The sequence below is a fragment of the Mobula birostris genome, chromosome 15 (genome assembly GCF_030028105.1).
Source record: "Mobula birostris isolate sMobBir1 chromosome 15, sMobBir1.hap1, whole genome shotgun sequence".
Lineage (NCBI taxonomy): Eukaryota > Metazoa > Chordata > Chondrichthyes > Myliobatiformes > Myliobatidae > Mobula > Mobula birostris.
Window position 1 is genome coordinate 48,147,932 of NC_092384.1, and position 13,693 is coordinate 48,161,624.

Consider the following 13,693-nt stretch of genomic DNA (forward strand, 5'->3'; position numbering starts at 1 on the left):
TTCCATGACTGGTGTACAATGACACCCAGGTCTCGTTGCACCTCCCTTTTCCTAATCGGCCACCATTCAGATAATAATCTGTTTTCCTGTTCTTGCCACCAAAATGGATAACCTCACATTTATCCACATTAAATTGCGTCTGCCATGAATTTGCCCACTCACCTAACCTATCCAAGTCACCCTGCATCCTCTTAGCATCCTCCTCACAGCTAACACTGCCGCCCAGCTTTGTGTCATCCGTAAACTTGGAGATGCTGCATTTAATTCCCTCATCTAAGTCATTAATATGTATTGTAAACAACTGGGGTCCCAGCACTGAGCCTTGCGGTACCCCACTAGTCACTGCCTGCCACTCTGAAAAGGTCCTGTTTATTCCCACTCTTTGCTTCCTGTCTGCCAATCAATTCTCTATCCATATCAATACCATACCCCCAATACAGTGTGCTTTAAGTTTGCACACTAATCTCCTGTGTGGGACCTTGTCAAAAGCCTTTTGAAAATCCAAATATACCACATCCACTGGTTCTCCCCTATCCACACTACTAGTTACATCCTCAAAAAATTCTATGAGATTCGTCAGACATGATTTTCCTTTCACAAATCCATGCTGACTTCGTCTGATGATTTCACCGCTTTCCAAGTGTTCAAGACCAAGACCAGCTGTCTGGACAGACCTATAGCCAAGATCTGTCTTCTACGGGAGTTAGAGGTTTGAGGAGCTACAGCTCCAGAAGCTCCATGACTTTGACTTGACCTACTGGACAGAGAGTGGTGGTAAGATCACTCTGTATTGGGCTAAGCTCTGGTCACCTCTTGTCCAAGTGACTGTTACATGACTTACCTGGAAGAAGAAAGAACAGAGAGGACATTTGTACAAATGCGAAGATGTTTATCCTTGAAGATTTTATGTCTCCTATTTTTAGTAGTGTGTAGTTGTAATTATTGTAGTATAATAATAAGGGGCTGGAATGCAGGAGCCATGTATCTATTTTCTGTCTGTCTGTTTTGTATCTGGTGTTGCACACTTATTATGGGTCACAGCAATTTGTCATGTGGATCAGGGCGTGGTATAAGTGAATGAGTTTAGTTACATATTCTTGCTTTGTCTAAGTTCGTTTTAGTCTTGTTAGAGCCAGGGAGTGGACCGGGGGTGATGTTTTTTTATTGACCACTAACGCTTCGACAGTTATATCGTTTTTAGACTGCTTATTTCATTATATCACTAGTTCTAGTCTCAATATATTTTTATCTCTACAAGTTTGTTCATCTTTGCTAGTTTGTAATAAAGGATCAAACATACTTTCTTAGACTTAGCTATTTTGAAGCGTGTCAACCCCTGTGCTTAGTCTCTGAACGGTTTTGTTTTTTTTTTCAAATAACTGGTACACAGCCTGTGTAGCTACTTTTGGGGAACTATGATCTTGGACTCCCAAGTCCCCCTGCTGATAAACACTGTTAAGGATCTTACCCTTAACAGTATACTGTCTCTTTACATTTGACCTACCAAAGTGCAACACTTCACATTTGGACAGCTTAAGTTCCATCTGCCATTTCTCTGTCCATATCTGCATCTGATCTATATCCTACAGTATTCTTTGCCAGTTTTCTAATGTTTATAATGTGTTGGCGCGTGGCCAAGTGGTTAAGGCGTTCATCTAGTGATCTGAAGGTCACTAGTTCGAGCCTTGGCTAAGGCAGCGTGTTGTGTCCTTGAGCAAGGCACTTAACCACACATTGCTCTGCGATGAAACCGGTGCCAAGCTGTATTGGCCCTAGTGCCCTTCCCTTGGACCACATCGGTGGTGTGGAGGGGGGAGACTTGCAGCATGGGCAACTGCTGGTCTTCCATACAATCTTGCCCAGGCCTGCACCCTGGAAACCTTCCAAGGCACAAATCCATGGTCTCACGAGACTGACGGATGCCTTTTATTAATGAGTCCAAAATGTGAAAGCAGGTTCAGTAGAACCAGCTCCTCGCACAAGAGAAGAAGTGAACATTTGGATGTAAAGAGCTCTGTTCTGATTGTTAGCACCTTGATAACCAAACAAAATAGTTTATTTTTCACCAGCATGCCTCCATTCTGCATCTCATAAATGCAATAGAATCTGCATTGGCTGGAAATCCAATGTACCGAAAATGCTGGAGGAACTCGGCAAATCAAGCAGAATCTATGGAGAGGAATAAAGAGTTGGTGTTTTGGGCTGAGACCCTTCATCAGAACCTGCTGAGCTCCTCCAGCATTTTGCGTGTGTTATTCTGCATCGACAGTGATTGGGAAATTAGAAGCTAAAGCATGCAGTGCAATGACTAATATGAGAAAGGCAGGTGGTACTATTTAACAGAAAGACAAGTATTTCGATCTGAGTTTTTGTTGCTGTATTTTCTGTTGTTTTCTTTTAAACCAATAGGGCCTATATTTTTGAATAATTGCATTATCTTCCCAAAGCACGATATAAAATTTGACAAATGGTAGTTGCATGTAGATTTATTTCAATGAATACCTGTAAAGTAAGGAAAAAGTTGTTGTTCAGATCTACTTCAGTCTGCTTTGCTGCGTACCCCAGAGGGGGACTTTAAATTCCACACACTTGCATGCTACTGCCGTTACTGGACTTCAGTGAAAGACTTTATTCATTGCTCAAAGCTTTGACTTCTTGAATTACCACACCCCATGCTTGTGCTTGCAAGCACTTCTTTCATTAGCAGGATTCCCTGGGTGAGCAGCACAGTGATTCAGAGGCCATTTCAGTGATGGAAGTCCATAACACTCTGTAGACAGTGGTTTCAGTGGGACACATGCGGCCGTCAGTCTCCTTTCACTTCTGGACAATTACGCCTCATGTTTGCTTTAGCATATTTCCAGAACATTTGTTCAAAATGAAGTATATTTGTTTGAACTTAAAATCATTTCTCGACGGACATTAAGTGTGTTTTTACTGTTCATTTTGCTTGGAATTCTTTCTTTTTGGACATATAATTTACACTGGCTACTGGAAAGTTTGGAATGTGTTCAGTCTGTTTATTTTGAATGTACTAGACATGAAAAAGGAGACAACACTATTGTATGGCAGACCTCAGCCCTTCTAAGACTAAAGAATAAATCATCTTTGTATTGAAGTCTATTTGAGAATAGATGGTCCATTGATTCTACTCCTTGGCCGTAGGCTGGCTGTGCTCCTCCAGGCAACCTTACTTCCCTTTTAATCTTCCCCAAAATGGTGAGTAAACATGGCACAGCTGCTAAATCAGTGCTGGTGCTCATATTGGCCTTTTTATTTAGGCATCTGCTCATTTGCTCATCCGAGGAATGGTACACAACTGATGAGTCGGGAAGTAAAGTGTTTACTGTCTATGTGAACATATGAACAATATCTAAGGAACCTGCATATTTCAGTCACGTTGAACTGGATTTTAAAGAACACTTTCATCTTAAGATTTCCCTCCTGCTATGAATGAATTTTGCCTGTAGCTGAAAAGTTCTGAATTTCAGATGTGAAGAATTATTGTTGAGACTTGGATCATTTACCTGCAAATCTGGATGGAGCATAGATGTTATTATTTATTAGAAGGGACAGGGGGATTCTGTGTGTTTTTTAGGGGAAGCAATCAGTCTCTTTCATAAGGTGTACTTGCATTAGTTGTACTTCAATTCTATTTAAGTTTAATTGTCATTCAACCATACATGAGTCCTTATGAATACTGCCAAATGAAACAGCGTTACTCTGAGGTCAATGTGCAAAACGCAGTACCAACAGTCATACACAGAACAAAGCACATGCAAGATAGTAAGCACAAATAGAATCATAATCACACAGTAAAAGAGTCCAAAACTCATGCCATCGATCTGCTGTCAACCCCAGTAGAGCTTGTCTTGTGCTGAGCAAACACTGGTGGAGGGCAGCACTGATTCCAGCCTGGATGCTATGCCACGGCGCCCCCGGTGGCTGTAAACATGCAACCCCATGGCTTGAGGCTCTGAGTCTGCCGAGGGCTGCCGAGACCTGCCGAGACCTGAAGTCGACTTCAGTAGAGCTTGTCTTCTGCCGAGCAAACACTAAGAGAGCAGTACCGACTCCATCCTGGGTACTGCACCACACTACCTTTGGTGGAGCGCTCTTGCTTCGGCGGCTCTCTCCTAGAGGCTGTAAACAGGCAACACTGTGGCTTGAGACCTAGCCTTTGCTACGACGGAGGATGTGCAGCTCCCCTGCTCTCAGCCAATAAATCAGTCAGTCGAACTTGCGGCACACCAGATTAACAATGTTCAAAAGGGTCTTGCGATCATGAGGAAAGTGACCAAGATAACCACTCACTATTGGACTGCAGGCCTCCATTGACTTGGGCAGCAGCATGTTGTGCAGCTCCTTCATTTTCACTGCCAGCGAGCAACTCCCTGGTGGTGTAGACCTGCAGTATTTTAAGTTCTTAATGTACATAATAGGATCTTGCAATCATTACAGTAAAGGTATGTTTAAGTAGAACAGTAGCACCTTTGTTAACCACATAGAAGCCAGTGCGACTGAACGCACCGCCATCTTACTGGAAGATGCTGCTGTCGTGGAAGATGCTATGCTTCTTGCTACTGTTTTTAAATTAGTGTTGCAGGTGTGGCATGGAATTGGGAAGGTATTGGTAAATTACGGTAACAATGTAGATGTATGACTTTTACCAGCAAACCTTTTGAGATTTGTTGCTGATAGTCCAAGTATTTGTCAGTTTTCTTGCGTTTAAGCCAAGCATTTGGAAAAAATAAATAAACAGTGTATATTGTTTGAAGTGAGTGAAATATGTGAGCCAAAGCCAATCCTTGGCAATATATTTGCAAGAGATTTGGGATAATGGTCTGAAATTGCTTTCTGGCCATGTCCAGCGTGACCATTCACATTTACTTTAAAGCAACATTGACAAAATGTGACGTATCGTTTATAGAATGTCATTTTAGAGAGGGGCATGCCATACACATAACTGGCATGAGTAAAATGATCAAAAACCACTTGGGTGGTGAAATGAGGGGCTGAAATATCAACAAATCTGATGTTTCCTTATTTAATCAAGTTGTATGACTTTGTCATTTAATAACTTCAATCACACGTTTGGTTTTTTAAAATTTAAAATCTTCCCTGGAGAGTTGATTAAAGCTGCAGTTGGTATTTGGCAAGAATGTACATTTACCATGGGCTGCAAGTCATTTCGCAGTTTGTTGCCAAGATTTGGCCTGGATTTGAGGCAGATAAATCAAGTTGTCTCAGCTTGGCTTCCACTTCCATGCAAAATCCTGTGCTTCTGGCTGCAGGGCCGGGGGGCGTGAGCTTCATTCTTGTGGTTGTGGCCACTAATGTAGACTTCTTTTTCACAGACTGCTGAAAGGCTGTGGAGGGCACGAGTCCTGCTAGCTCATACATTCCCAAAACAGAAATGCATCTCTCACATCCAGCCGGCTAACTGTGAGGTAGGTAAGTGTATTGCTTTTTTTTTTTCAGTTTTAAACTACTGATTACACTGAACAGGAAACATTTTAAAACTGCTACGGTATGGTCTATAAATCCTGAGAGTATGTTCGTCTGTAAACAGTTAGCTAAGCTTGGCAATCCTTTCTGCTTTTGGGGGAAAAAATGAAAATTGCTTAATGGAACAGGTCTGAAGCATTTCTGTTTTTTGCATTGTGATGTCATGCTGTATTGCAGTGAACTTTGTGGCAATGAGCAGCGTTGTTTGTCCTATTCTGTTAAAATGCAGAAGATCTTATTCATCTGTTTCACTGTTGGTCTTTAAAAAAAGATTTCAGTGAGTGTACTGCAGCAAAGAACTTTCAGTACATTTCATTTACTGGCCAACAAGAACCTAAATTTGTATTAAACTCTTAATTGGCAAGGCACTTCTATGAAACTCATCAAAATGGTATGATTTTGGCTTTTCAGAATGTCAACAATTACAGTGCTGCAGCTTTTTATGTCTGATAAATATAATGATGACATTGCAGTGCTCTAATTCTAACCCTTCTCTTCAAATTCAAGTGGAAATAGTAATTTTAAAAACAATTATTAATGCTTCAATAATAAGCATAATCACTCTAATTGTAGTCCATTGAAATAGTTGTTAAACTCACTTTTAAAAGTAAATGTTGGCTTCCTCTATGGTGTTTGGATTGTGAAAATATACTGCATGTTCTTCTGACACTTATTGATTGGTAAACAGCTCTTGTTTATTGGGCCAATAGCAGAATGTACTTTAGTTTTGTACAGTTTAAACTGCCTGAACTGACTTCATTAAGTTGAATGATCTTGATTGAAACAGATAACAGATTTTACATATATATATATATATATATATATATATATATCTATCAAATCTGTTATCTGTTTGTATGTGTGTGTGTGTATATATATATATATATATATATATATATATACACACACATACACACACACACATACACAAACGTTTGTATATTTATGAAAATCTTTGTGGATGTGTGAAGTGCTGGATTTGCCAGGCCAGGCCAAGCCAGGTTTTTAGGGCATTAACTGAATAAGGTTTTTTTTTCCCAATTCTAATTCCGGATAAAAATCTTGGAATGCAGACTATACCTGGAGCTATCATTGTACCTCTTTCAGAATTGAAATGTCTGAGTCTGTCATGTGCAATTATTGTCTCCCTACCAGCCTTTATTATTCACTAAATCCTACATTAATAAGCATTGACATTTTATGACACTTAGTGTTTATTTTTAAATCTGCTACGTGAAATACAGGGGTTCATCTTAACATGGAAAATTAATTTTAAAAAATAAACTCTGTATTCTTCTGTTGACATTTTTCAAGAGGGTCTGGTAAAGCCCAGTAGATTAAGAACATAGTTCTCCTCCAATATGTTACTGTTATCACTGCTAGAAATGTACATATTCACTCAATGTGATGCATTATAACTATAGTTTAAAACTGTGCTCTTCATAATGAAGATTCTGATTTCAAATTTATGTCCATTTTGAATCCGTCGCAGAGAATGAGTGGTAATCCATTTGGTGTGAAGAATTTTATTTATCCCAGTGATCAGCACATTAACTGCATTAAACTTAACTATAGATAGTGCAGACCTTGATTTGTAGAGAAGGTCTTGTGCAAAACAAATGAAATTTACCCTTGTCATGCATTCCACATTGTTCAGTGTTCAGAGAAAATGATGAAAGAGAGGGTTCAAAATGAAAGAGAAGGGCATTATCGTACTAAAATGCAAATGTTTGCTAACAACAATTTTGACTATAAATGACTAGATGACGACTTTAACTTTTAAGCTACATATTCATAAATATCAGGAACCAATGTAATTTATATTTCAGATAAGCTTGCTCTTTCTGGTAACTTCAGTTCCTTGTGCAACTCATATGGTTGTTTAAGCAAGCACATGTTCAGCCAGTGATGTTAAAAAAATATCATCAAGGAATCTCTGGGTGAAAGGGAATTATCCAGCCAAACAAGGAGATGGGAGACAGTTTCCATCAACTCAGATCTGAGAGGTTTGTAATTACAGTAAGCAGCTGCTGTTAGTCCCAATGAAAGGCCTGTATTTTCCAGATGCTTTGAGACCCACTCCTCAGTGCAAACTGACTGCATTGTTTGCTGTGGCCTGTCCAAAACTAGTCCTTACAGACAGCCTCACCAACCTGAGCTGTGGGCAATTTCTTATCGGTAGAATGTCAGTGAAAGGTGGGGATGTGCACCTGGTTCCCAGAACAACAGTGACCAGTGAGAGTTGTGCACCTGTGAGGACCAAGAGCTCTATAACAAATCATGTGGGATATTGTCCATCCTAAGTTAACCTCTGATGCATAGATTTTCTCATGCAGATTGTGCAATAAATAATGAGTATGGTATTGCTTTTCTCAGATTAATTTTATGGAGCATATGTTTCCCCTCTAGTCTCTTCAGTTTATTTCTGCAGTTTGCTTGTTCTTTTATCTGTCTTGGACAGTTTCCATAATGCTAACATCCTCTTCAGAATATATCTACAGTGATTATTTGTTCCTCCTGACTGTCTAGTTTATGCAAAGCTTCTTTGCCTCTGTACTCTATAGTGTGCTGATATTCAGTACTGGGCAAATTTGAAAGGCAAACATTTTCAGCCATAGATTAACCTTCTGTTGTTCACTATATGAAAAGATGGTGGATGAACATTCAGTTTTCAGGAAGAATTGGAACAGAATTTGAAAGATAAAATGATTTGCTGAGGGTAAAGAGTTTGATAAAGGATCAGAATGAATCACTGTTGCAAGTAGTAAAGCTGAGCCTCTATCACGCTGTAACAATATTGTAAAAGTTAAGCTACAATGCAAGTTATTTTAGTAATTATTGAAGCAAGAGTTCCCTCTCCTAGTACGAAGTTGAGACATTTTCAACCAATCACCTCACAGGAAGAATTATGGAGTACACTTGCAAAGGTTATCATGTCAAAATATGGTCAAAGCGAAAAACTTCAGAGAGTTGTGGACATAGTTCAGAACATAACAGAAACCAATCCATTGACATAGTCTATATTTATTGCTGCCAAGATATCAAATACCACACCCCCTTACCCACCCTGGACATTCTCTCTTCTCCCCCATCCCATCAGGCAAAAGATGTAAAAGCCTCAATGTACGTATCAGCAAGCTCGAGGACACCTTCTGTCACACTATTTTAAGACTATTCAACGATCCCTAGCAAGATAAAATGGTTTCTTGACCTCTTAATTTACCTCATTATAATCTTGCATTTGATTCTTTGCTTGCACTGTAATTTGTTAGACTTTATTCTGCATTCTGTTATTGTTTTCCTTTGGACTGTCCGATGCACTGATGCGATGAAATGATCTGTATGGATCACGTGCAGAATGGTTTTTTACAGTAGCTCAATACATGTGGCTGTCAACCAATTTACCAACTTTAATTGGTGTGTGACCATAACACTTTTGTAATAAGAACACTTTTTAGCAAAAAGTGCTAATCTTACTGTACCCTCAAAGTGGATCTCCCACCTGGTGAACTGCCTCTCTCACTTTCCACCTCCGATGTTTGCGTCACCCTGAGCAGGGTGAATGTACGGAAGGCAGCTGGTCCGGATGGAATACCTGGCCGTGTGCTCAGAGTCTGTGCAGGGCAGTTGGCTGGGGTCTTCACGGACATTCTTAATCTGTCCCTGGCCCAGGCAGTTGTCCCCACAAGCTTCAAGATCACCACCATCGTGCCAGTGCCGAAGCATTTTGCTGCCACGGGCCTGAGTGACTTCCGCCCAGTTGTCCTCACCCCCATCATTGCAAAGTGCTTTGAGAGACTAGTTCTTTCACATCTGAAATCCTGTCTGCCCACTACCCTGGACCCCATCAATTTGCCTATCACAGGGTTAACAGAGGACGCCATCTCCACAGCACTTCACTCTGCCCTGACCCACCTGGACAGCCCCAACTCTTACGTCAGAATGCTGTTCATTGACTTTAGTTTGGCATTCAATACTGTGATCCCCTCCTAGCTGATCGCCAAACTTTGCCAGCTTGGTATCAGCTCATCCCTCTGCAATTGGACCTTCGACTTTCTAACAGACCCTAATCTGTTAAGTTAGACAACCTCTCCTCCTCCATTCTCAATAGAGGTGTGCCTCAAGGCTGTGTGCTGAGCCCTCTTCTGTACTCCCTTTTCACCTATGACTGCGTTCCTGTACATGGTTCTAACTCCATAATCAAGTTCTCAGACGACACCACAGTAGTTGGCCTGATCAGAGGGGATGACGAGACGGCCTACAGGGATGAGGTCCAACACCTGGCCGCATGGTGTGCCGACAACAACCTGGCCCTTAACACCCAGGAGACCAAGGAGATCACTGTGGACTTCGGGCATACTAGGAGCCACACTCACGTCCCCATCTACATCAACGGAGCTGTAGTGGAGTGTGTATCAAACTTCAAATTCCTTAGTGTCCACATTTCCGAGGATCTTACCTGGTCCCTGAACTCCTCTACCCTGGCCAAAAAGGTGCAACAGTGGCTTTATTTCCTGCGGAGCATCAAGAAAGCTCACCTCTGTCCCAGGATACTGACGGACTTTTACCGCTGTACCATTGAGAGCATACTCACCAACTGCATTTCAGTGTGGTATGGCAATTGTCCTGTATCGGACCGCAAAGCACTCCAGTGTGTGGTGAAAACTGCCCAGCGGATTATCAGCACCCAGTTGCCCACCATTGAGAACATCTACCATAAACGCTGCCTGGGCAGGGCGAAAAGCATTATGAAGGATGCATCTCACCCTAACCATGGACTTTTTACTCTCTTCCCATCTGGCAGGCACTACAGGAGCCTCCGCTCCCGCACCAGCAGGCACAAGAAGAGCTTCTTCCCTGAGGCTGTGACCCTGCTGAACCTCACATCACAGCACTAAGCAGTATTGCACCCATATTGTACTGTCTCAGTACTTTTATATTTGTGTGCTGTAGCACTTACTTTTTATTCGCAGTTATTTTGTAAATAACATTATTCTTTGCATTTCTGGTCAGATGCTAACTGCGTTTCATTGGCTTTGCATCTGTGCTCAGCACAATGACAATAAAGTTGAATCTAATCTAATAATCATTGAAAGTAGTAGAATTTACATTAGAGTAATGTAATTAGAGGCTGTGGTTGAATTCTCTATCAGAATGGTCAGATATCCTCTTACTTATGAGATCCTCAGAAAATAATTGGTATAACTTCTACGTAGTCATTTAAGCAAGATTGGTATCAAAGATTTTGGGCCCAATTAGGAGAAAGCTGTTGATGGTAGAGCTGCAAGCCTTGCTCTGCAAACCATGTGAAAACATTTCTCTGTCGCCTTTCTTTGGATTTTCATAATCTTTCTCATTTCTACTGTATAACTTTCTTTTAAAAACGTTTGATCTCTTTGCTTGTCCTATTCCACATTTTCCATCTTCATCGCCCTAATTGGTTTCAAGCTTTGTTTCAATGGCACTTCAGTAATAGAAGGTAAGAATATCAGAATGAGAGGATGGGCTGCTAGTGTAAACCCTGTTGGTAGAGGTATTCAAGATTGAGGGGTATGGATAGGAAGAATACACTCAATACATTCTCAAACAAAACGAGGAACTGACTATCTCTTAAGTGAGAATTCAATAAAGTTCACAAGTTCTGTTGGGGTTATCTGTTTCTTTGTTTCTTCAAGTTGGTCTCTATTCTTTCTGCAGTATTTCATTTCTGTGATATTCCTACAGTGACTTTTCTCTTTTCAACATCTGTATCAAACATAAGATTTGTTTAATTCACAATTTGGGCTGTTGGCATTACTGAATTGTCCATTCATACAGTTGAAGTCGGAAGTTTACATACACTTAAGTTGAAGTCATTAAAACTCATCGTTTAACCACTCCACAGATTTCATATTAGCAAACTATAGTTTTGGCAAGATGTTGAGGACATTTACTTTGTGAATGACACAAGTAATTTTTCCAACAATTGTTTACAGACAGATTATTTCACTTTTAATTGATGCCACCACAATTCTAGTGGGTCAGAATTTTACAAACAAAATCAAAAGAAATCAGCCAAGACCTCAGAAAAAAAAAATTGTGGACCTCCACAAGTCTGGTTCATCCTTGGGATCAATTTCCAAACACCTGAAGGTACCACTTTCATCTGTACAAACAATAGTACGCAAGTATAAACACCATGGGACCACACAGCTGTCATACTGCTCAGGAAGGAGATGCATTCTGTCTCCTAGAGATGAACGTACTTGGCGTGAAAAGTGCAAATCAATCCCAGAACAACAGCAAAGGACCTTATGAAGATGCTGGAGGAAACAGGTAGACAAGTATGTATATCCACAGTAAAACGAGTCCTATATCGACATAACCTGAAAGGCTACTCAGCAAAGAAGAAGCCACTGCTCCAAAACCGCCATAAAAAAGCCAGACTACAGTTTGCAAGTGCACATGGAGACAAAGATCTTACTTTTTGGAGAAATATTCTCTGGTCTGATGAAACAAAAATTGAACGTTTTGGTCATAACGACCATTGTTATGTTTGGAGGAAAAAGGGGGAGGCTTGCAAGCCAAAGAACACCATCCCAACCGTCAAGCATGGGGGTGGCAGCATCATGTTGTGGGGGTGCTTTGCTGCAGGAGGGACTGGTACACTTCACGAAATAGATGGCATCATGAGGAAGGAAAATTATGTGGATATATTGAAGCAACATCTCAAGACATCAGCCAGGAAGTTAAAGCTCAGTCGCAAATGGGTCTTCCAAATGGATAGTGACCCCAAGCATACCTCCAAAGTTGTGGCAAAATTTCTTAAGGACAACAAAGTCAAAGTATTGGAGTGGCCATCACAAAGCCTTCCGATAGAAGATTTGTGATAGAACTGAAAAAGCGTGTGTGAGCAAGGAGGCCTACAAACCTGATTCAGTTACACCAGTTCTGTCTGGAGGAATGGAACTAAATTCCAGCAATTTACTGTGAGAAGCTTGTGGAAGGCTACCTAAAACATTTGACCCAAGTTAAACAATCTAAAGGCAATGCTACCAAATACTAACAAAGTGTATGTAAACTTCTAACCCACTGGGAATGTGATGAAAGAAATTAAAGTTGAAATAAGTCATTCTCTCTACTATTATTCTGGCATTTCACATTCTTAAAATAAAGTTGTGATCCTAACTGACCTAAAACAGGGAATGTTTTCTGGGGTTAAACGTCAGGCATTGTGAAAAACTGAGTTTAAATGTATTTGGCTAAGGTGTATGTAAACTTCTGTCTTCAGCAGTAGCTGTCCATGGGAAGATAGCGATGTATCCAGATTTTGAACTGCTGTCATCCTTCTGATTGTATTTCCATAATTGGAATTTCTTTATTATTGTCATATATACTGAGGTATAGTGAAAAACTTGTCTTGCATACTGTTCACATAGATCAAACCATTAGACAGTGCATTGAGATAGCACAGCGTCAGACAAGAACAGAATGTAGAATAAAACACAATAGTTACAGAGAAAGTGCAGTGCAGGTAGACAGTAGGTGCAAAATCATAACAAGATAGATTGCAGGTTAAAATTCCATCTTCCCATACTAGGGAACTGTTAAGTAGTCTTAACAATGGGTTAGAAGCTGTCTTTGAGCATGGTGATACGACCCTTCAGGCTTTTGTATCGTCTGCCCAATAGAAGAGGGCAGGCAAGACAATCTCCGGGGCTGATGGGGTATTTTGACTATGTTGCAGTTTTTCAAAATCCCTTTAGTATTTATTGTGATTTTGAATTTCCAGTTCTGTATGTTTAATGTAAATATAATCAATAGTCAATAAAATACAATTATTTAAATAAAAATAAGTTTTGATAGTGAAAGTTTGTGGTCAGTAAAGACAGAAAGATAAGTAGCCACAAGTTTAACTCTTCCAGGACTCAGATTGGTTGAAAGCAGAACCAAGTGCCAAATCTCCGCAACTTTGTCGGTGTGACCCTCAAGTGATTTGAGCTCATGGGCCTTGTATGCCCATTCATTTTCAGTGCTAATATTTGAAAACCAGTCCATTTCCCCACTTGAAACTATCAGAAAATTTCAAGTGGAAGAAGAATCTGGACAAATTAAATATTGTTAGCTGAAACTAAAAGAACTTCCCACTGAAAGGAGGAATTTTTAGTAGTTCAGGATGGAAACAAGGCAGACAGCAACGAAAACC

At 40.4% G+C, this 13,693-nt stretch overlaps 1 protein-coding gene across 1 annotated transcript in view; it reads left to right on the forward strand.

Annotated features, from left to right (window-relative positions):
- The window catches only part of znf469 (zinc finger protein 469), a 434,364-nt gene that overhangs the window by 100,417 nt on the left and 320,254 nt on the right, over nucleotides 1–13,693 (forward strand). The window contains exon 2 of the mRNA XM_072279066.1: nucleotides 5,358–5,450. The gene's annotated coding sequence lies outside the window, so the exon portion shown is untranslated. The remainder of the gene's footprint in view (nucleotides 1–5,357; nucleotides 5,451–13,693) is intronic.